The 24515-nt window shown below is 42.4% G+C and overlaps 1 protein-coding gene across 3 annotated transcripts in view; it reads left to right on the top strand.

Moving 5' to 3' along the window:
• LOC146785337 (kyphoscoliosis peptidase-like) overlaps window positions 1-24515 on the top strand; it is a 372020-nt gene that overhangs the window by 6383 nt on the left and 341122 nt on the right. The window contains exon 1 of one of the 3 annotated variants that reach the window (XM_085634317.1): window positions 16238-16513. The exons of the other annotated variants lie outside the window; for them this stretch is intronic. The gene's annotated coding sequence lies outside the window, so the exon portion shown is untranslated. Of the gene's footprint in view, window positions 1-16237; window positions 16514-24515 lie in introns of those variants that run through there. 3 annotated transcript variants of the gene reach the window in all.

Below are 24515 nucleotides of genomic sequence, written 5' to 3'. Positions count from 1 at the left end.
CAGATGCTTACAATTACCTGTACGAAGAAAAAAGCAACAAAAATGCGGGCATAAAACTTTATGTTGCTTGTATTCTACGGTTGACAATACAACCACAGAAGTCAAATAGCAACTCTAAGTGCGGACAGATAAGACTACACAGATCCACAATGCCAAAAAATGTTATTTTTAAACAGCTCGCCATATCAAAACAAGAGAAAAAAAGGAAACAAGCAAAAGTTTAGAAAAAGGCAGGAAATAAACTACCGGCCATGGCACGGTACCACAATGAGAAAAAAGCGGCAGTTAAGAAAACCTGGGTAATAAACTACCGGCCATACCACGCACCTTCCCATTTATCTTCGTCTCACATATGGCGAAGAGCTGAAGTGTGTCATTTCGCCCGACTCGTATTTTAACAGTCTGCTCGTGAAATAGAAAGAGGAATAGAGAACAGAGATCCCTCGTTTTTTAAGCGCCACATTTGAATGGTAAAATATACAAAAAAGAAGTATTTCAAGTACATCGGGAAATAAAGTAAGTATTGTCAGTCCTATCAAATAGGGAAACTAATCACATGAGGCAAGTGTGAAAAACCCAACACATACAGCTCATAACCACAGTCATAGCACTGCTGTCTTCAATATGTTCCAACAACTGAAAACACGCAGTTTTAGAGAGAAATTCTATATATTTATTAGAAACCATATCTAGTCATTGTTGTACATCAACTGTAAATCAAATATTCGTGCCCCTTTTCATAAAACGCTAGAGTATTTCCCTAGTGGTGTTCTCCCAGTGGTAAAAGCAGAGGAATAGAGTCAGGAAAGAAGAAACAAGCCCATGCACCATGATTAAGTTTCTGTGTCCTTGTGATAACTTAAATGTTTTAAGAACAAAACTTTCACATTATTAGCAAAACGTTCTACAATTACATGTATGGGAAAAAGCTCCATCTTTTGTCCATGCCAATCCATGTGACACCAAATCACTATTTTGCTATTTTACAGTTAACATATCCATGTTAAATCAAACTTTGTTGAGCAGCAATATCATACAGATATACATTTTCATAGCACCATTTCCTGAAATTTCATTGTACCCAACCTATAAAAAGTATGGAGTTCCCTATCTAAATTGAGACCCATATCCGCTGCCCTTAATTTAATCCGCCATTTACTTTCCAGCTGTCTGAGGTGTAGAGTTCTGTTTCCACCGCTACTGGAAATGTTCAACTTCTCAATTCCATGAAAGGCAATGTTTATTTTGCCCTCTGTCATGTGCAGATCATTATAGTGTACAGCCAATGGATACTCTGAATTTTGAATTCTTATGGTTCAAACGTGTTCTTGAATACGTTCTTTTAAGGGACGTATGGTGCTGCCTATATAGATCATACCACAGCAACACTCCGATACAATATACCACATGCTTTGAGTTACAGGAGGTAAACTCCTTGATTTTATATGTTTTTTCTGTGTTATATCCAAATTCAGTTAGTTTGTTTTCTGCTATATGGCAAACACTACATTGTCCACATCTATTGAAATCGTAGTGGTGGTGTGGGCATCCAGGTATTAGTGAGATTAGGTCTTAAATAGCTATGGCACAAAGTCTGTTTAAGTGTTTTTCCCCTGCTATATATGATATTTGGCTTGTCTGTGATTGCTTTATTTAAAGTAGCATCCATTTTTGTATATGCCAGTGTTTGTTCATAATCCAAAAGAGATCCGAACTGGCTGCACTATAGGGAACCACTAAAGCAGGTTTGTTTCTTCGATCTTTTTTTATTTGTTTTTTGTACCTGTTGTGTGTTACATAGCAAATCTGACTGTTTCACCTTATTTATTTGTCTTTGGCTGATGCCAAGATCTGTCCAGAATAGCCTCTATTTGTAAATCTTCTTTCTAGGTTCTCAAGTTAAAGTTCAAAGTCAGTGTCTGTACTGCAGTTGCATCTTATCCTGATCATTTCCCCATAGGGAATTGATCTAATCTGCATCTGAGGATGGGCACTAGTTGCATGCAAAACTGAATTGAATGCTGTTTCTTTATGAAATACCTTCGATCTAATGCTATGTTCTGCCACATATAATGTGGTGTCCAAATAAGCAATACTCTTGTTTTTAACTGATGTGTGTGAAATGTACATTGAAAATTTTATCATTTAAAAAATTGATGAAACCCATCAAATTTTCCTCTGTGCCTGACCAAAAAAGAAGAACATTGTCTATGTATCTAGTCCTTAGAATGATGTGCTCAGTGTAGATGGCTGGACAATGTTTCCAAACATGGATCTTCTCATAAAGACCCATGTAAAGATTTGCAAACAATGGCGAAAATTTTGCGCCCATTGCCACTCCTCTTGTTTGTCTGAACCATTTACCTTCATGTAGAAAAAAGTTATTGTCTAAAACTAAAGTTATTAAATCAATGAGCATAGTGTTGTGTTCATGTAGATTTGCATTCCTAGTGTCTAGAAAGTGTTGAACTGCTTCTAGGACCTTTTCCTTCGGGATACATGTATATAGAGAGCTCATGTCTAATGTTACAAGATGGTGACCATCTGTCCACTCAAAATCTTCCACTTTGCTAAGTAAATCTTTTGTATCTCTAAGGTATGAGGGAAGATTCTGTACCAGAGGTTGTAAGAACAGGTCGATGTACTCAGACAGTTTTTCCGTGGGGGAACTAATCCCAGAAATGATGGGCCTGCCAGGTGGGAATGTGTTACACTTATGTACTTTAGGTAAAATGTAGATGCAAGCTGCTGTAGGTGTGGGGTTAAAAAGATATCTACATTCTGCTTCAGTGATCAATCCTTGAATGTTCAAAAATTTCAATTTCTTTTCTATGAGGTTGGTTACATTGCTCATAGGGTTAGATGCGGGTGCCTCATATGCTAAGCAGTCCGTCAGTTGTCGATCGATCTCTGAAACGTAGTCTTTCCTATTCATGATAACTACATTTCCCCCCTTATCTACCTCTTTTATCACCAAATTTAGATTTTTTTGAAATTCTATAAAGAGCCTCCCTCTCCTCCTTACTGATGTTTTGCTTGACCTGCTTTTGTTTATTTTGATATCTATCCTCCAACATATACAATTCTTGTGTGAGTTTGTGCAAAAAAATATCAATTACATTATCTGATGCCAAGTTTGGTGTTATCTGATGTCAAGTTTGGTGTAAACCGAGACCTAACCTTTAATCCGCTATTTACATCAACCTCCATGTTTATATTTAGATCCTGTAAAATCTGGGTAATGGTTGGATCAGGGGCCTCACTTTGTTGAAGGGACAAGAGAAGTTGTATGTTTTTTACATCATTGACCGTCATTTCACATGTAGATAAACCCCTAGATGTCGTGGGTTCATTCTCACTCCTGTTGGAAAAGAATTTCTTCAATTTAAGATTTCTTCTGACCTTAAAAAGGCCAATATGATAATCTGTAAAATTTGGTAATGAAGCAGGACAGAATCCCATGTGCTATGACTGTGCTGTTGAGCTGTATGTGTTGGGTTTTTCACACTTGCTTCATGTGATTTGTTTCCCTATTTGATTGGACTGACAATACTTAGTTTATTTCCCAATGTACTTGAAATACTTCTTTTTTGTTTATTTTACCATTCAAATATGGCGCTTAAAAAACAAGGGATCTCTGTTCTCTATTCCTCATTCTATTTCTATTACACGAGCCGACTGTTAAAATACGAGTTGGGCGAAATGACACATCTCAGCTCTTCGCCATATATGAGACGAAGTTAAATGGGAAGTAACGTGGTATGGCCGGTAGTTTATTACCCGTGTTTTCTTAACTGCCGCTTTTTTCTCATTGTGTTACCATGACATGGCCGGTAGTTTATTTCATGCCTTTTTAAAAACTTTTGCTTGTTTCCTTTTTTTCTCTTGTTTTGATATGGTGAGCTGGTTAAAAATAACATTCTTTGGCATTGTGGATCTGTGTAGTCTTGTCTGTCCGCACTTAGAGTTGCTATTTGACTTATGTGGTTGGATGTCAATCGTAGAACACAAGCAACATAAAGTTTTATGCCCGCATTTTTGTTGCTTTTTTCTTCGTACATTTCATTGTAAGCATCTGTGATAGTCATAGTTTGCTGCTTACACTTACAATTGTCGTTTAATCTCCACGGTGATATTATTAATTGTAGAACATTAGTAATATACATTTTGATATTTATAGGTTTATCATGACCTGTTCAAATTGATTGCTGGAACGGAAATTGCACGAGTAGTGCTTTTTCAGGACTAGAGACTTTGCGTGGGATACTTATTTCTCAGCTGGTCTTTCTACTATTTCATCGATTATAGAGTAATTATTGGATATATCGACATATATTAGGTGAGATGGAGTAGGCTTAGATAATAATCTTTCTGCATGCAGCTTTTGGGTGGTAGGTTCTTTACACAAGTACACTATATACTTGGTGTTTGGTGATGGCTACCATGTTGCTACTTTTAACACATGGGATTCTGTTTATACAAAAGTGTTTTTTTCTGGCAATGTATTATACATTGTAAATGATAAACAGGATGATTTCTGGTGGGGAATGCAACATCTAAACTGGTTTGATGCTATTTCTATTTGATAGATGTAATAGAAATATTGGGTGTGAGCCATTGAGATTGTCAAAGACTCAGTTGCTGTTTTTAATGGATTTTAATTGTATGTCTATGTGTTGTTTGCAGCCTTGAGAAAGTCCTTAGGACGAAACGCATGTCGGCTGCCTGTACATATATTATATTTTTCTAAAAGAACAATAAAGAACTACATAAAGAAAATCTTGAAGCAACTTGTGAATTCCGACTGTTTTTCGTGACTAATAGTGGAAGACAGCTTTATTGGCTTAGATTACTACTGGGTGTGCCTCGGCAAGTGTACGATATATTTGTGGACTCCAAAGGGGACTTTGTCTCCTTGGTGTTTGTTTTGTCTTCCAAAGGCAGAGGAGGACATTTTGCCTGAAGAGCACCTAAATATATGGAGTGATTGCAAATTACTGTTTCAGATATACAAAGCAGTGGATGCACATGTCAAATCTGGCAGCTTCTGCATGGGTTTCTCTGTGCAAAAACCATGCACATATATATTGGCTACACAGGGCTGCATCTCATTGACAACAATATGATGAAGCCCCGTGAACAAGACTGATCATGGGCAAAAGTGAACAGGCCTCCACCGATGGCAGCATACATGCAAGTGCAAGGGTGTCTGAGTTGTGTGCAAGAATGTGTATGTGCAGTAAGATCCCCCTTCATGCACATGTACACTCTTCAACTCAACTCAGACACATGTGCACAATGGTGCATTGTGCTGCCATCAATGGTGGCCTGCTCACTTTTGCCCATGATCAGTCTCTTTCATGGGGCATCATCATATTGTTGTCAAAGAGATGCAGCCCTGTGTAGCCAATTTGTATGTGCGTGGTGTTGAGGCAAGTAGGCCAATGTAACACTCTGCCGCCTCTCCAGTCAATATGCCCCATTGCTTTTTCATGAGATGCAGCCCTGTGTTCACCAAGTGACAAAGCATGTAGTGAGTATGCATACCATAAACACATGCATTGCCACAACATTGTGATTATGCACCCTTCTGTCTAAAAGGTGCATATTCCACAATGCACACATTTAGCATACTTGAGGCTTAATGTGAAGTCATACTATGAGCAGAGGGGATATGCATCCAACAGTACAGAGCATGGACTATGTATATCAGGAATGGGTCCCAATAAACTATCTACATGTCTCGTCTGTGTGCCATGTTCACAGAACTATAATGTCCCTGTAAAGATGCATGACAAGTGAAGTATGACACCGAGCAAGAATAACAATTTTGCACGAATGCATAAAACTTGCTACATGTCACCATCACCCTTAAGTCAAAATGCACTCATCCACTCAAAAGTGTACACATGTGCCATACAGATAACTATTTTACAGTAATAGCAATCCTGCTGTGAGATGCCCATTACACCTTGATGTGCATGGAAAAAAGTACTTGGGGAAAGTCAACAGTGGCAGTGAACAAATACGCAGTCATGTCTGTAAACATCCTCACACAAACAAAAGCATCCAATAATCATGAGCAGAACAGCATGTATCATCCAGGTGCCCATCTGAGGGGCATATTCCCAAGCACACATCACCCTGCTAAGCCCACATGATATGACATTGGGGTGGTGATAGGGGCTGAGCCAGGCACGCAATGCCCATTGGGCTCAAAGAGCTTCAGCGTCCCCCGTCGTGTGTGGCAGCCCGGGCTGAGACAGCTTCCTGGGCACACCCAAGTACTTCACAGGTCTTTAAAAGACCATTTACTTGTTAATGAGACGTTGTTATTCTTTCACCCCTTCTTAGAACTCCTGCAGCTCCACTCTGCCTTTTGCTGAAAGAATTAGCCCCCCCCCTGAAATTTTTTCTTAGCCCCCAGCCGAAATTTGGTTCTAGTTGCTCCTCTGGTCTGAGCACCACTTAGAAGCCAGTGTAAATTCACAGTCATGTAATCTAGGCCAACTTACACTCTGCACGTGGTGTGAACTTTGAGGGTAATGGGTGTTGTTTCTGTGTGTACACCGTGCAACACCCATCGAAAGTCACGCTGCCCTATACTCACAACGGTTAAGCCAACAGGAGGACAGTAAGCAATGTATGCAAGAAAAATCATGACCCTCAACATGAATAAAATAAAAAAGCCAATTGCCAAAGCTTTTGCGATTTACATGTGTACTACATTGTGCCTGAAGGGGTCCCTCCTCACACATAAGCATTCTAGCCCTGAACCCAGGCACATTTGCACTACCCTGCAAAGATGCCTCTCTGTGTGCCACACTGACAAGTCAAGTGCCAGTACATGATGAAATGCATGCCTGGACCATAAACATGTAAACATGGTGCAGGCCTCTGTCACTGAAGTGGATGAGTGCGGAGTTTATCCTTTACGGAGCAGGTCTCATTCTGTCACTTCATTGTATCCATACAACCTCTGATTTAAGAAAGACATCTGCAGTCCAACAATGCACAAGTGTCCCATCTGTGACCAAGACCCTTATTTCCTCCAGCTTGCAACATCTCACCATTGTAAATGCACATAAGTACAAGGGTCCCTGGGTGAAAGGGATAAGGGGCAGTTAAACATAAGCTGTACCATACCTGAAGATCAACATGCATTGAGTAGAATGTCATTACTCTATCAATAACACTTTATTCCACGGCACCCATACCCGAAAATGTAACCTTTCTCCGGGACATTCGCCTACCTACTTTATCACATACAGAAATGCAGGACTTAGAAGCGGCTCTGACCGAAGACGAGTTGTTGCGGGCGTTGGGGGCGGTCCACACAGGGAAAGCGATGGGACCTAATGGAATACCGGTAGAATTCTACAAGAAAATGGCCGCCATTGTGGTGCCCCATTTGCTCAATATGTACAATGATAGTTTGGAGAAGGGAATACTACCGCGGGACCAACGTTTAGCCACCATCATAGTCCTACATAAATCCGGTAAACCACCGCAGAAGTGTGCGTCCTACCATCCGATATCCCTAATTAACGCAGAAGCCAAAATATTGGCAAAAACATTGGCGTCGCGGCTACAACCGCTCCTCCCTACACTAATACACCCGGACCAATCAGGTTTCATGCCGGGGCGCAACACAGCCCTCAATCTTAGACGTCTGAACGCAGTAATGCCCCGCATATCTACTATACAGGAAGACGCGGTGATCCTATTACTGGATGCACGCATGGCGTTTGACCTTGTCGAATGGCCATTTTTATTCGCGGTGCTCCAACGAATGGGTTTCAGCCCAAAATTTTTAGCATGGATCCAACTCTTATATACAAAACCCTTAGCGCAAGTGGTGGCGAATGGGCGTATCTCAGGAGAATTTCCGCTGGGCCGGGGGACGAGGCAGGGCTGCCCTCTGTCGCCGCTCCTCTTTGCGTTAGTACTGGAGCCACTGGCGGCGTGGATACGACAGGATCAGATGATCCGTGGGAGATGGGTTGGGAAGACTGTTTTTCGCTCTATGCGGATGATGTGTTATACCTGACGTCCCCGGCGCGCTCCATTGTTAGTTTGCTAGACATCTGCACCGTGTATGGACAGGTCTCCGTATACACGATAAACTGGGAGAAATCCCTATTATATGTCCTATACGGGCCTGTTCCGAGGCTACCACCCGGCTGTAAACTGCAAGTAGCGGCCGGGGGATTCAAATACCTTGGAATATTTATCACACCCCAACAAACACTCTTCATTGAAGAGAACCTCAAGAAACCCCTCGACAAGTTCCGTCATGATGTGACACACTGGAGATCGCTCCCGCTGACGCTGTTGGGCAGAGCCACCCTCTTTAAAATGATGGCGTTGCCGAGATTCCTGTATACCCTACAGAACATGCCGTTTCCGGTTCCCTTGGAATATTTCAGTGCAATTGAGGTGGAAGTCACTACTTTATTGCCAGCGCGTATAGCGATGCACAAGTTAAATCAAAGCTGGTATGATGGGGGGATTGCTCTGCCCAACATTAAACTGTACTCTTGGGCTGCGCAACTAATGATTATAAACCAGTGGATACATACACCACAGGCAGAGCCAGCTTTCCGGCTGGACAGATACACCCTGCTGGCTGATCACATACTGAGGGCACTCTATACAAATGCAAGGAACAACAATCTCATGGGCCCGACAGCCCACACAGTCAAAATATGGCACACGGCGCAGCGAGCACTGGGGTGGGAGGGTAGACTGATGCAGACCACACCGCTAGGGGAAACCCGACGTCTGGGTAAGCTATACAACACCAAAGGGTTCAGACAGTGGGACCTTGTGGGCATTTCAAAAATAGGAGACCTATGGGTGAAGGGTGGGGTCGTTCCCTTTGCACAACTGAGAGAAAAGTACAACATGGCCCCAACCGAAACTTTCAGATACATGCAGATTCGACACGCCTTGCTAAAAGCAATACCACTAAATACTCAGCTGCCGGAGGCCTCACCATTGGAGAATAGACTCCTTACTGACCACATGACCCCAAGGGCCATTTCCCAAACCTACCGCAAAATTATAAATAACCCGCGGGACCCCACGGTGTCCCTACGGGACCATTGGCGGGAGGACGTGGGTGCACTGGACGAAGCGGAGGGCAGGAGGCATTGGTATCAACGAAAGAAGTGGCGATTCCCCTCCAAACTTAAACTAGGACAGCTAAAGATCCTTCACCGCATGTACTACACACGCATCCTGTTGCATAAATTGGGACGGGCTCCCGACCCCCTGTGCCTACGACACTGTGGACAACCAGGCACATTTTTTCATATAATATGGGAATGTCCGCAGATTATACCTTACTGGGAAAAAGTTATGAGGGTAATTGCGATAGTGGGGGAGGCGGAGGTCCCACCGGAGTCAAAGAGGTGCCTCCTTAACATATGGGAACCAACAGACTTGAACCTGAGGATGCAGGAATGGGCGACACTGGGGATGACAATTGCTAAGCGTAATATTGCACAGAACTGGGGTTCGGGGATGCCCCCCACATACCAACATTGGAGAAATGACATGGATAACGCCATGGTGGCGGAGCGAGCGGTGTATGTGCACAGGGGTTGCCCCAAGAAGTGGTCCAAGATATGGGGAAAATGGAACGAATTCAGGGGCGACATATGTGAACCCCCGCGAGCTGAGTCAATTTCTGATGTAAGTGAATAAAAGATGGCTTATGTGGAGGGGCCGGGGTAGATTGATCGACGGTTGGGAGCTATATGGGACAGGATGACTGCCAAAACAAACAAGGGTTCATGGTCACAAAGACACGGCACAGAAACAATGTATATTGTATGTTGAACAGTAAATACCTTCAGGTGTTAAGATGTAAAATAGGACTACATGTGGATCAGGTTTGTTAATGTTTGCAAAATCAATAAAATGTTTTTAAAAAAAATAACACTTTATTCGGTTACATATATAACCATAAAAGCACATAAAAAAGTATTAAAAATATTAAAAGACATATGATGATATATACAATAGTAAACATTGGACCGCATACATAATTTCATTGGACTTATTATCACATCACGATTGTTTTCCTGCATTTAAAAATATTTTTTAAAAAGGTAGTTACAGAGGCTACTACAAATTCTGTCTCTAATTGTTGAAGAGCCACAAATGCTGGGTGACAGTGCTTCATACCATATGTTTTTAAGACCAGAATAATCCATAATTTCCTCTGTACAGAATAAAATTTACAGAAAAATACCACGTCTCGTAGATTGATCAGAGATATCGTGACATGGGCATTTGCATAACTGTTTTGACCAGTCATTTCCCTATGGAAAGCTTAATAATCTGTGCAGAGTACCTAGGCGAAAACGCATCAATAAAAATAAATCTGTCATAGTCATTCTTTATCAGGCATAGGTACGGCTGCAGTCTAAAAGTTGTGTATGTAAGATTATGTGCTTGCACCATAGTTTTGTTCATTTCCACACATAATCTCTGTTTGCTCAGAAAGCTCAGACATTGATTCTTAAGATCTTTTCTGGACAGCTTAACCATGGTGGGTGGATCATCATAAAATTCTTGATGGCCTAAATTATATAAGAAAGATTTAACATAAAACAGCCATCTAACTTGAATCACCCCATCCAAACCCATGCAGTCTTCTAGAACCTCACGATTGAACTTTGTTTCCTCTGTTGTCCATATCCTATGCCACAACAGAACTGGTTGGATCTTTATAATGTCTTCTAGATATGACAAACCTAGTTCTGTGTGGCATATGAAAGAAGAGATACTGTTAGGTACCATCAACAAAAATCTTAAAAACATGTTTTCAGCTACCTGTAAAGAGCTTACATCCGCATACCCCCATATGCCAACTCCATAAGATGCGACAGTGACACATTTTGCTTTATAGATGTTTAGTGATTCAACCGTGGGGCGTCTGCCTAATTTCCTACTAAAATTTGATAGTGCAGATAGAGACTTTATATACAGTAATCTCCTTATTTTAATAGCCTGCGCCCATGATACCGTACGTTCAAATAAAATTCCAGGGTAGGAAAATGTCTTTGTACTTTTGATCTGTTTTTTATCAATAAATATAGATCTAGTCTTTATACACCCTAATCCACAATTCATTGTAAAAGTTTTAGATGAATTAATAGTAAGACCCCTTCCGACATAAAATTTGCAAAACTGGTAACGACCCTTTGGAGTCCCAATGGTGTACGGACCATTTAGACCGCATCGTCTGCATATAACGATACGGGAATGGGGCGTTTTCCAGCTTCCGGTAGGTCCTTACATTCCTGAACTTAAACCTTATCAAGATTATTTATGTACAAAGTGAAAAGAAATGGGGCGAGGACGCAACCTTGTCTCACACCTCGCCTCACTTTAAAGTGTCTAGTGCATTCCCCTACCGCCCCGAACCGTACCTGTGCCTTTGCCCCTGAATATAACTGCCTTAGAAAAGAAATTAAGACACCCATCTCCTCTAAAATCATCCATAATTTGTTGTGCATTGCACAATCAAACGCCGATGATAAGTCGACGAATGCCAAGTACAAGGTTCCCTTTTTTGCTTTAGTGTACTTATTCATTAAGATGTTAAGATTAAGGCCCTGCTCAATTGAACTTAACTTCCTGCGGTAACCAAATTGCAGGTCACTGATCACGGTCCGGTCCTCCGCCCAGTCCTGAAGTCTATTCAATATTACTCGACCCACAATTTTCACAGTTGAATCCAACAACGATATTGGTCGGTAACACGACGAGTCGGCCCTGTCTCCTTTTTTAAAAATTGGTACCAAGATGGATTCATACCATTTCGATACAAAACCAGCAGAGCTACAGGCATTAAACACTTGTGTCAGCAGTGGGCCCCATAATGCAACATTAGCTTTAAAAATGTCAACGGGAACACCATCCGGCCCTGCTGCCTTCCCACCCACACTTGTAGCAATGGCCAGGTTTACCTCATTGAGCTCGAAAGAGAGCTCTTTTCCTTGATCCCTCAATAATACAGCATGCTCAACCTCATCAGTTGTATCGTCATGTGACCCTGGGGATAACTCATCGTACAGAGAGGAGAAGTGCTCTATCCATGCATGCTCTGAAATTGCCACCTCAATAGTAGCTATATCCCTATCTATAAGGAATGGTGCATTAACTGCCTTCCAAAAGGCACTAGAATCTCTAGCACTGGATGCTTCACGTAAGGCTGTCCATGCCTCTGATCTTAACGTATTTCTTCTACCTTTTAAGGCGCACTTATACTCTCTCCGAGCCTCTCTGATCTTATCCTTGTTTTTTTCTTCCGTATGTAGGGCATGCTTAAGCTTTCTATAAGCCCTTGTACAGCTGGGGTCAAACCATCCTTCTTTCTTTAGGTTTTCTTTCCTATTATTTACCTTAAGAGGAAGGGGCTTCCTAATGTGGTCTGTAATGTCATTAAAACCATTGATAATTTCTTTGCATGTAGTCTTTTCATCCAGACAGGACATGATCTTATCATAACAAATCGTTACAACATTTCGCATAAATTCTTTAGGTTCTATTTTGTCACAGCGTAGAGCATATCCATTTTGCCTAGATAGGGATATATTCTCCAATATGGGATTGGAGCTATTAGCCCTACTTAACTCTTGTCTGACTAACAGAATACCCAAACTCTGGGGCAAAATGGTCACTTAGTGCGATCTTATGAGTGCAAAAATGAACAATTCTTGAGCAATGCCAGTTTGATACCAGGATAAAATCTATTGTTGAAAATGTTCCACGACCATTAAAAGTAGGACCAAAAGGAACGGGGGGACTACTTAAAGTGTTGGCGAATCCTAAATCAAATTGAAACACAGTTTAAATGAAACTATCGCCATTCCTTTTATGCGGGAAATGGGGAAAGATAGTCTCCATATCATATGTAATTCCACAATTCCCAATATCTGAATGTTGCCACAGGACAGAGTTAAAATCCCCCCCCCCCAAACTATAAGCAAATCTTTACTTCCTGACTCCTGTAAATGTTGTAAATTACAGCGTATGGCCTTTACAATCCCCTCAAGTAAATCATGGGGAACGTTGTTCTAATAATTCACTAGTATTACTATACAGTTTTTATCCACCACTAAACTAATAATCTGATAAAAACAATCCTCAGCCACCATGTTAATTTTTCCAAATTTTACTACGTTCGAGACATAGGTGCAAAGGCCCCCTTTGGCTCTTCCATGCCTAGAGGCTATTGCAGGTGTATGTAGAGTTTTATAACCATTTATATGGATAGACTCCACCGCCCACGTTTCCTGCAGACTAATAAGTTCTAATTGCTGAATAAAATCATTCCACAATCCATTTGTCACTTTAGATTTTAGACCGGCCACATTCCAAAACATTCAGTTACATCTGCCATTTCCCGAGTTACCTATATTAGAATCCAGACTTTCATCTCTACTTGATATCAAGTGGTTGCTCTCCAGTGAAATAGATAATATTGGCACAGCCTCAGTAGTAGGTAAAGAGGGAGTAGGTCTCACATCATAGATGATTGTGGTGTTCCCTTTACAAATAGTCTGCACTAAATCTATGTCTGTTGTATCACATTGTACTGCATTATCGTGTGGGCCAAATGAATCTATTCCCCCTGTTACATTCTCGTCCCTATGGATCATTAATACTTCATCCCTGCTACTTGTGTTGGGAATTAAAGCGTCAATGGGAGTCTTAAATAAACTACTCATAGACTTAGGTTTAACTCCATTACTGACAGTCACCTTCTGTCAGTCCACTTCTTCCAGACTGGGTAATACATTAAAACGGTTATGAGTGGGTATGCCATATCTTGTATTGTGAATTGTCAACGGGACCACCCTGCTCTGTTTGCCATAGTCAAAATAACTGGGTTTGTAAAAATATCCTAGTGGAACAATATTAATATGTTCTGCTGAGATCGAACTGTTACCAACCCTGCTCAAGATTGACTGAATTAATTGCGGGGTTTTAAAATTTAATATAACACAATCACCAGCCAAATCCTTACACCCCCTCCCTATCCAGCCCACCCTTCTTGCCATTTTGAACTCTAAAAAGAGTCTATCAGTTAGGCCAGTCCTAGTCCCGAGCCAAGATAGCAATTTATTTCTCAGACTTTCACATGGCTCAACCATCCCCTGTCGCAACCTGGGGACATTAGCTAGTACCACTGTGTAAGGGGTTGCCGCTGGTGGTAAATCTATGTATGTCGCCTGGTTTTCAAACTTGGGCCCCTCCATAGCTCTAGGTTCTTTCAACACCTTAGGCCCTTCTGCCTGATTAGCTGTAGTTCCGCTCTGGATAGTTGGTTTAGGATGAGAACCCGCAGTTCTATTACCAGTTATCGAGTGCACACTCTGAGTAAGGGTGTTTGGCTGGGTGCTGTGACTGGGATTGATATTCACTCTGCAAGCACTATGTACGTCATTGAAATCAGATAAAAACTCACATTTGTTATGGCATTTGGACAAAACATCTTCTATTGCCCTTAATCTTCCACTCATATAATTTAAAGTTTCCCTAAGGTAGCTATCAAGGGCATCCAATTTATTACTCACTTTTAAAACTTCATTCTGTGCGCGGGAATCTGAACTAGCTAACGCCTTTTCCCACCCGCACATTTTGTTCATTGTAGGAGTCCTACCCTTCTTTGTTTGTGTTACACTTGATGTTACCAAACCCTTTATACTAGTTTCTCTTTGTTGCTTTGGAGGATTATCTAGATTTTTCGGTCGCTTAGGAGGCAGTTGAGGATCACTCTCAGGATCAATTTCTGTGAGGTGATCTGAGACATTGATGACACAACCATTTCTTTTGTCTAATCCACTACGCCTGCCCACCTGGGGATCAGCTGTCCCTTTATCATTATCGTTATCCATTGTAATGGGACCCTCTGTAGTATTATTCCTATCTGGGTACATGGCCTCTTCTACAGTTAAAATGTACTGTTCTATTGCGCCCATTGCACCTGTCAAATAATTTAATAAAGATAGGCAAGGACCTTCCCCCACTTTACTCTGTTTCTTCTTGTGTGGTATGGTTGATGTTTTTCTCTTCCCCATGCTGGCTCAGTTTCACATTTGTTAAATGGATACACTTAATAAGATCCTCTTGCTTACTACTGCAAAACTGGTCCTACACCCAGTTAAAACTGTCAATACTTCACGAATGCCCACTTTATTGCGAGTACACAGATGGTCCGACAATGCTCTTGTTTTCAATTAGTCCGGTGCAAATACGGGTGCAGTCGGTTCCCTTATAGTATATATATGTGAATTCAGGAACACAGTACCTTTCATATACTCTTTTTGCAGCCAAGAGCCGTGGCCCAGCCCGGCCTCTTTTGGTCGATGACGGGCAAGGACGGGCCCGCCCTTGGCCCGGGCTTCGCCCGCACGCAACACGCGCTGCGGGAGCCCTGGCCCCCTTTTAGGTGCCTCCTGGTGCGCTGGTGATGGTGCGCGGCGTGGAGCACCGCAAGGGATGATGGGAGGCTTAGTTTACCGGCCTCCGGTCCACCCGATCCCCAACCGGCTTCCCTGGCTCTCCTCCGGTGATCAAAGGTGGCAGCAGGGAAGGTACGTGATGCTGATACTGGGCTCCTTACTCACTTTGACTTTGCAACATTAACATGTATCTGCACAGTTTGTATCATGGTAAATCAAGCATACCTCCCTGCCCATGTCATGCGGCACATCACATCAACCCAGATCAAAACAGTGTGATAGCCCTACTCATGCCACAACAACAACCATGTGGCATTGCCAACAGCAATGTGTGGTAGCATGTAATTCACACCTCCAAAACTAAACAATCTTTAAAAAGATCATAGTGTACTGAGTAGGGGTGACTCTACCACAATGCAGTGTACAGACACACAAATCAGAGCTAATCTGCATTGACAAAAATGTCGTACAACCTGCACCACTGTTACTACTGAACAGAGGACACCACTGGTGCTGCATGTGTGTGGAAATTGGCCACTCACATTTGGCATATTTATAAACTGTAAGAAAATAATTGACAGCTATAATGTCACATCAGTGATGTTGTACCATGATTCACTATCCTGCATGCAATAGGTCTCTCCTCCTAAACATTCTGAATGGACATTGTCATGCAGTCTGATTGTGAACTGATCTAATGCATGATCATACTTGAGACATACATACAACAGCATCTCACCTTTACATTGCAGAGGGAGAAACATCACCTCCTGGACAGCTGCCTGTCCCACTCTTCAATGATGATGAAGAACTCTCAACCATCGACCAGGACACCCTCCAAGTGCTGCTCAACTCCATTGGCAACCCATTTCCGGAAGCAGGGACATCCAGCAGTGTTGTGGTAGCTCCACCCCCTGCACAAAACACACAGCAGCAAGCACTCACCACCACACCTGTCTCCCAGGACCTTGAGGACCCACTTCTAACATTTCAGCGTCATGCAGTAGAGATCCAGCAGGAGATAGCAGGTCAGGTGCGGGTGGGGTTTGACAGCCTGGCTGCCAAAATAGATGGGGTACGTGGGTGTCTCAGTCCCATTCGGAACCACCTAGAGTCCATCACAGGCACCGACAGTCCTCTCCATGCTCTCCAGCATTCCATGGCTGACATCGCTGGAGTACTGACTTGGAGACAAGAACAACTGTTCAGTCAAAGTGGCTCCAGCGATGTCACCAAGCAGTTGTGTCACACGAGAATGATCATGGAGAACATGGAGCAGATGCAAGCTTCACACTTGGCATCCTTTGCTCCATACCACAGAGACGTTGCTGGAGTCCTCCAAGCCCTGTAGCTTTTCATCACAGCAGTGCTGCCTCAACCTTTGGCACAGATGAATGCTGCTGGGACAAATCTAAACAACAACTGAAAGGTAAACCTATTGGAGGTTCTCCACCTCTGGAGCCCTCTGAGAAAAGTTACGATTTTCGTGATCGCACTAAACTCAAAGCTCAAGACAGGAATAAGAGTTCTGTTACACGTTCTCCTTGTTCCTCACAGGACTCATCTGAAAAGCGTATGAGACAGGAGAGCGGTCTGAGCACGGGTACGAAGAGTACATGACACTGAAAAGAGACTCACAATGCTCGTCTGACGTAAAGGCAAAGGAGGAGAACAGAACTCCTCAATTTAAACCCAAGTTTCAGAAAAAGAAGGTTGCGGCTATTACTGCGAAGTATGCCACTAACTCTGAGGACCCTCCTCCTGAACAGGATGTGGGCAATGGCTCTCCTCGACAGAGTGGCAGAGGTCACCATAGTGTGCCGGAATCTCCAGCAGTTCCTGGCAGCGAAAGCAAATGATACATTTTGTTACAGTTGAAACCCCAGATAGACGCGTAGCCTCTTTGGATAGGTTACATGACTTGGATATACAAACTGAGGATGACATACAGCACACCATAAAAGTAATTTTCTGGGAAAATTTTACTTTGTCTTACAACATCCGTTTAGCGGAGGTTGATTGTCCCCCACTTTTTGTTCAAACAACTCCACAAGGTGAGGATATGATACTTTCGTTATTTTCTTCTCTTGTCCCTGACGCAGTCAAACAACCTTATGCGGCAGAATGGGCTCTTGCACAAGCCTCAGCTTTATACCACAGTCATGTTGGCTGGAATATTGCATCTCCTTATAATGTTATACCCATCAGGTCCAGCCCGCAAATGCAACCGCAATACCCACTTAAATGTAATGCCAAAGCACCCGTTCGAGAAATACTCTCCCACTTGGAGTACCAGGGAGTAATATAGCCGTGTACCTCTTCTGAAACCGAATCATTCATAGTCTTAGACTACAGACTTTTAAACAGTCATACATGCACTCTCACAATACAAAATACACACAGTATGGCAATACTTACCAATATAATCTGTAAAAAATACAAAACTACCTTGGATATCTCCACTGTTTTTTTAAAAACAAAATCTAGCCCCTAAAAAGCAGACATTGGACAGTGTTTTCCACGTTAGGATTTCAGTGTTGCTTTACTAATTTGGCAGTGGGCTATAAAACAGTCCAGGACTTTTTGCTGCCCGCATAGTGTCAATTCTACAGGATATTCACCCTGACGCTTTGTCAAACGTAGATGATATCTACCTTACTGACGAGGAGTTAAACTTGCATCTCATAAGAGTGGATCACATAATTTTAGGATTCACTGGCTACGGTGATAAATTTCACTTATACATTTCTGAGTGTTCTTTTCTTAGGATATGAACTTAGACATGAGGGTAAGAGTCTTGCCCCTCACTTTGTGGAGAAGTGTGCACTATTACAACTTCCAGCTACGCTAAAAAAATTGCAATCCTTGTTAGGATTTCTTAATTTTGGTAGAACATACATTTCTGTTTATGTATAGCGCAATTAAATCAATATATGAATTAATTGATCCTGATTTTTTCCACTTAACAATACACATCTGTCGCACCTAAATTCTCAGATCATTACAAACTGGCTTACTTGCTACACTGCTGTGTAGTTCCTACTAACCTATAGGATCTGCGCATTTGTTGGACAACATAAACTAGGAGCTTGGTCCCTAGACTGATTCCGGACACCCCCACAGGATATGTTGGCCTAAAGACCAGCTAACTGACAGTGCCGTCGTAAGGCCCCCTAACCTTACCAGGAACGCGAATGGTTTCTGGCAACCACTGAACATGACAACCCTGACCCCTCAGGGATCGTGGAAACAGTACAGAATCTTTCTCTCAGTCACTCGTGCTCACTTATTCTCAGAGAGGTATACAGAGCATACACCGTGGGACATTTGCAATGTATTTATTGAACCAATGGTATTCTTGTATAAAATACATGTGCTGCAATGATTAATAGACCGAAGCAGATAAAAGTAATTACAAGCATCAAAAGCGTAAATAGTAGATGTAGTTCTGCCATGGTGCTAAAACAATGTATATATGCAGGCATATTAAACAAGGCAGTAACAGAACATACTCCTGCTATGCGGACCCTACTCTAAGTATATCTACAATGTGTGTAGGTTTGGAGCCAAGAATCCCCCCAAGGGACGATCCAACCCCATTACCAGGTGGGAGAGAATAAAGGATCATGTCTTGGTCACGAACTGGACACCCTTCATGAGATGTCAGACCACTGCGGGATGAAGTCTCAGCATGCAGGGACCCTCGGTGTCAGCTGAAGTGCCTCGTCTCCTAATCTGTTGGGATGCTCTTCTTTTCTAATAGAAAGCAGCCTTGCAATGTGCGTATAGATTAGTGATGTTATGGATGTGTAGATAGCACTGTCGCTCCGTGGCTGAAGATAGAGATGACATTTGTACGAGAAGAGACCTTGTGATATTCAGGTCACTGTGATAATGTTGTGCGAAGCTAGATGTGTAAACACGTTTAGTTTCAGGGAAACTAATCCAACAATGTTGCTCTTGCAAATATGTGCAAAAGGTTACTGTTGACCAATAGGACAATCTAAGGAAGAAGCTGCTTTACTACATGGGCCTAACTCTGGAATATAACATCCACAATTCATACTAATGGTCGATATATAAAAGCTATCTAGAACCATTCTAAAAAAGCCTGCAAGCCATGATCATATGTAAGCTAAAAAGCCTTAAAACTTCATGTCTGCCTACCTGTTGGTTTTGGAGACAGTATTGGAATTGGAAAGTCGTGACTGGTACGGTGATGCAACCATGGATTATCCAGTCTGTGGGTGGTGTCTCAGCCATGGTGAAAGGTAATTGGTCTAATTTTTCAATGTGTAACATGGTATATTTTGCATCTCTGCGTGTCATTACCATCTGTCTATCTGTTAGATCATATGCAGAAAACAGACTAGTACCGTTGATATAACGCCATGGGATGTGGCCAGAATGTAATGTTTTTGATGTCCAGCTCAGGATTTCTATGGACCATAATTGTAACTGTTGTAAAATAGAAATTTCTTGCTGTATTATGTCAATTGCAGAAGGCACAATGTTGCCCAGTGAACAAATCTTAGAGGATAATGTCAACCACAGTCAAAGCCTTTTCTAAATCAACCCTGTTAATCTCGCACAATCTCTCAGCAGCTTCCTGTTGAGAAATTTTCCACAGCTCATTGTATATTTGATACAAAAAGCAGTTTTGACATGGGTTCCGGGTAGGGGTGAGCGGAGTTTGCAGAGATGCACTATGCTGAATTCCACGGAGTTGCATAAAAACTCAGTGGAATTCCCTGGAGTTTCACTCCACCCTATCGGAGCTGACAATATACCCACAGTCACTCTGCCAACCTCACAGCAGTTCCCTAAGCTGCTACTCACACTAAGCTGCCTTGGACTCTATCTCTCTCTCTCTCTCTCTCTGTTGTGTGGGATGTACAGCTCAGTATTGTTCAGCAGCACAGGCGCCCGCTCCAACAGACCGAGCCAAGCCCGCGCAGTTGAGCTCCATTATTGAAAGCTCCAGGCCTAGGGCGCAGACTCTTTCCACTCCAGCCTAGTGTCAAGCCGTAGGGTTCCTGCTGACCTATTTCACTCTCTACAGTCATGAGAGCAGAAGTGCCGCACATTACATCAGTGACAAGCACGAACGTAGCAGGAGTGGCATCAGGTCTTGACTCCGGAAGCACATCGGCACACGTGACAATCCTCTTCAGCACTTTTTTCAACTTTTCTCATCTTGCATGCAATTGCAGTTATTGCAGACACTTGCTCGTCACGTAGTACGACTGCATGCAACCTGGCAAGGAAATTATATGCACAATACCACGCATACGTATCTTATCCAGTACAAGTTTTACCTTGCATTCTGTGATTTAATGTCCATAGAACCAGTTCTATACCAAGAATGGAAACCCAGGGCTCGAATAACTACTTCAGCATCGATCTAGGAGATGCAGCCATATATTTGCTGCGCTTTGCATTCCACACCGCACTTCTCTTGTTTTTGCTTTAGAATTTCCTTCGTACCTGTCAATAGAAAAGAAAACTCCACCACGCTTGAGATCGAAGGCAGGCATATTAAGGTCAGACAAATAAATTGGTTTGTGTGAGAAGAAAGGAACTGTTCTTTGTCAGTTTCATCATTCGCAAATCGTTTAGTGGCCTGATCCTATCTTGGCAGCCGTGTTACTCTGACTTATTTACATTTATGGGATAGAGGGCAAAGGGAACCCTTCATGTTACACATGTGTTGAAATGAGTTACGCGACACAAAAGGGAAGAGGCATCAAAAGTCGGTAAAGCCTAGAAAAACAAGCACGGGGAAAGACATTAACTTTAAAAAAAAATAATCCTATCCTGCTCCAAGCAAAGCCTGAGTCACTGCTCCTCCCCATTCAATAGATCAGTGCATCAGGTAAACATTTCTAAATATGGAAAACCAGTCCAAAAAGGATGTCCAGAAAAGCACCCTGGCTCCGCAAGTTTGGTACTCTGTAAGTGATGAACCCTTGCAGTTCAGCGCTAGCCCTGCAACCATGCCTGTCTGCACATTCCTGGTGTGACCTGTGGCACGCTTCCGGTGCATGTGGCACCCGTGCTTTCAGGATGGGCAAACACAAGATGAGATGCATGGCATGTGGGGGCACAGTCTTCAACTCAAAATTCAGATGTGAGAGAAAAATGCTGTGTTTACAAGAATGCAATATTATCGCAGATTTAACTGTGACTCTATTCCATGCAGCCAGATGAACTTCAGGAAGGCGCTGGCATGTGGCAATGGCAGAATGTCTAGGTAATATTACATCATTTGACTAGCATCCATAAACTCCACTTCCCAGGAGGCAGAGTTTTTTGCGAACTCCATGCTCCAAGAGGAGCACGGAGTAAAAAAAACTTTGCAAGCTCTGCCAGTGGAGCGGAGTTCACTGCCCACACCTAGTTCTGGGGACCTAATAAAAGATCCCTGAGATCCATGTAATCAGAAAGGAGGCAAAAGTATTGCTTCACCTGGGAAAGTGTTGAGATTTTTAGCCAATCTAGGCACAACTTCCCAACACTATATGACGTAACCACCGAGTGTTCTGTTTGTACATACCGCTGACCAGGCCTATCGATCCTAAACCCTTCGGTGTTACCCAGGAATCTAGATTGACACCTATTTGTGTCTGTCGGCCTATCCAACCATCCCTTCCAATTGGGGTCTCATGGGTTACCATTACTTATCATGGTATCTATCGATCCTCATTGAAGTCTGAAGTGCTGCCAATTGTCAAAGTGTGAGAATGTGTGAATGTGCGGTGTTTACAAATCCTTAATTTTTGCTTTACCAGGACATGAAGTATGTTGCATTGTTTTGTTCAGGGATCTCATTTGATGACGTATGAGGCATGCTCTAAATAAGGCCTCTGTTCCTTGAACCTCCTAATCTTTTGTCCTCCAGACAGATTTTGTGTCTATGGTATCTTTGAAACCCTGTGTAGACAGTTGGGAAATAAAGGAAGCAGAGTAATTCAGCTTGGTGTTTTGTTAACATATTTTTCTTTGCCGGTGTAGGTACAAGCATAAAATAATACGAGGCTGGGTCTGATGTTTCAAAACCTGAAATATAAGCAAACTTTTGCTCAAATGTCTTTGAACTACCTTTCGGCAGTGTTGGGCAGTGTTCCCATTGTATGTAATTATAAATAGCTTGTGCGATACTATCTTTGTGTAAAAAAATGGTGACCACAATGTTGGTACCAGAACATGTCTCCATAATTAGATGTACCATCATACAATTCATCATTAGAAAATGCAGATATTGCTCTAGATCTGCAAGCAAATTGTGCAGTTTCAATGTCCCAATCATCACAGAGAAAGTACTAAAGGTGATGTCATTTAAAGGAATTTTAAACAAATCAGGAATTTGCAAACGTTCAGTAGGACTATACACATCATACAATACTCTGTCCCAAACGATTCCTTCAGGAACTGGAACTACAGTGGTGTTTACCACGGACAGGTCCCTTCGTTCATGGTGTTATGATGCATATGGTTTAAGAACCAAGTTCACGAGTTGTACTGTGGAGCGTTCTGAGAGATATTGTACATTCAGAAGTAGGAAAAAGGCAGTCACCAAACCAATCCAAAGTATCAGGAAAAGTAACCCTATTGCAATCCAGAGATGTAACCAGGGTAGGATGCAGAAAGTCATTTTTGACCAAAAGTTGAAAGCATATACGCGTAGCTTGAATGGGAGAGGTGGTGGTAGCAGCTCTGGTTCACTTAAATACGATGAGAAGTCATCATAATGTACGAGGTAGCCAGACACCATCTGGTCTATTTGTGGCAGCTCAGCTGGTATTGTGGAACTGGGAGATGACTCGATCTGTGGAATATTCACATGGATGTTATCAATTTTTTAATTCGAGATTTCTGTACTTGTTGATTGTACAGTTGTAGTTGTTTCAACAGGGAGAAGTATCATCATTGTATTGTTGTTTACGGCTTCTTTTTGGAGGGTGGAATCTTCTATTGTTATTTAAAGCTTCCATCTGAACTTCCTGTACAGTAGCGAGAGAAGTGTAGCAGCTTCCCAGGAGCCCACGTGGTCTACTGTTAAGAATCAGCCACATAGTGTGGTTTGATCAGATTAATAGAAACAAACCTCTTGTCTCTGCGACCAGCAAGAAGCGGAAGGAGTACAGTTCTGGTACCTTCAACAGCCAGGACAGATACAGGCACTCTGTAAGATGGCCCAAATTCTTACTTGTCCACTATTTTCTCTCTGACCAGGTCCCCAATTTTCGAGACCCAGGCAGATCTTGCAGGGACTACCTTCAATCTCCCAGTGGGGGTGCGTTTTACTTGGATGTTACTTTGTAAACCCAGAAATCATTGAGTTCCTGTAAAACGGCCAAATATTCATTGATGTCAAATGATGTTTCAGCCACCACTGTGCTGACACTATCAAAAAGGTCTGGTACTCACATTCTCACATTAAACAGGAGTTCAATAGGTGTACTGCCCCCTAGGGATTTTCTTTGCATGTTGTGGCAAGCCATCTGGACCCCATATAGATGATTGACCCAAGTGCCACCTGTTCCTAATAACCATTTTGTTAAGTATTACTTTAAATCACCATTCTTCCTCTCAATGACTGAATTTGCCTTGGAATGGTATGGGGAGGAGTACGGCAAGGCCACACCCAAACTTCCCATGGCTTCTTTGTAAGCCTGAGAGCTAAACGCCGAACACTGGTCGGAATGTAGTGTGCCAATAGCGCATGTCCTGATAAAGACTCACAAATGCTTTATAACAGTTCGAGCATTAGCCAAGCGCTGTGGCCAAACCCACAAGAATCTGGAGCATGAATCCACTGCCACCAAGATGTACTTGTAGGCCCCATCTGATTGTATGGGACCACAGTGATCTAAATCCACACAAGCCAAAGGATTGTCTGAGATCAATAGAGGTGTCTGTGCTGGATGTGCTACGGTGGAGCCTTTAATATGCTGGAAGATGTCACATTTAAGTCAAAGTCCTTGGTCTGTTTTGATAGACCTGGCTACCAATAGTGGTGCTTCAGTA

Source organism: Triturus cristatus, chromosome 11 (assembly GCF_964204655.1).
Source record: "Triturus cristatus chromosome 11, aTriCri1.1, whole genome shotgun sequence".
NCBI lineage: Eukaryota > Metazoa > Chordata > Amphibia > Caudata > Salamandridae > Triturus > Triturus cristatus.
The sequence above is the reverse complement of the archived record's forward strand: the minus strand, read 5'-3'. Positions and strand labels throughout refer to the sequence as shown.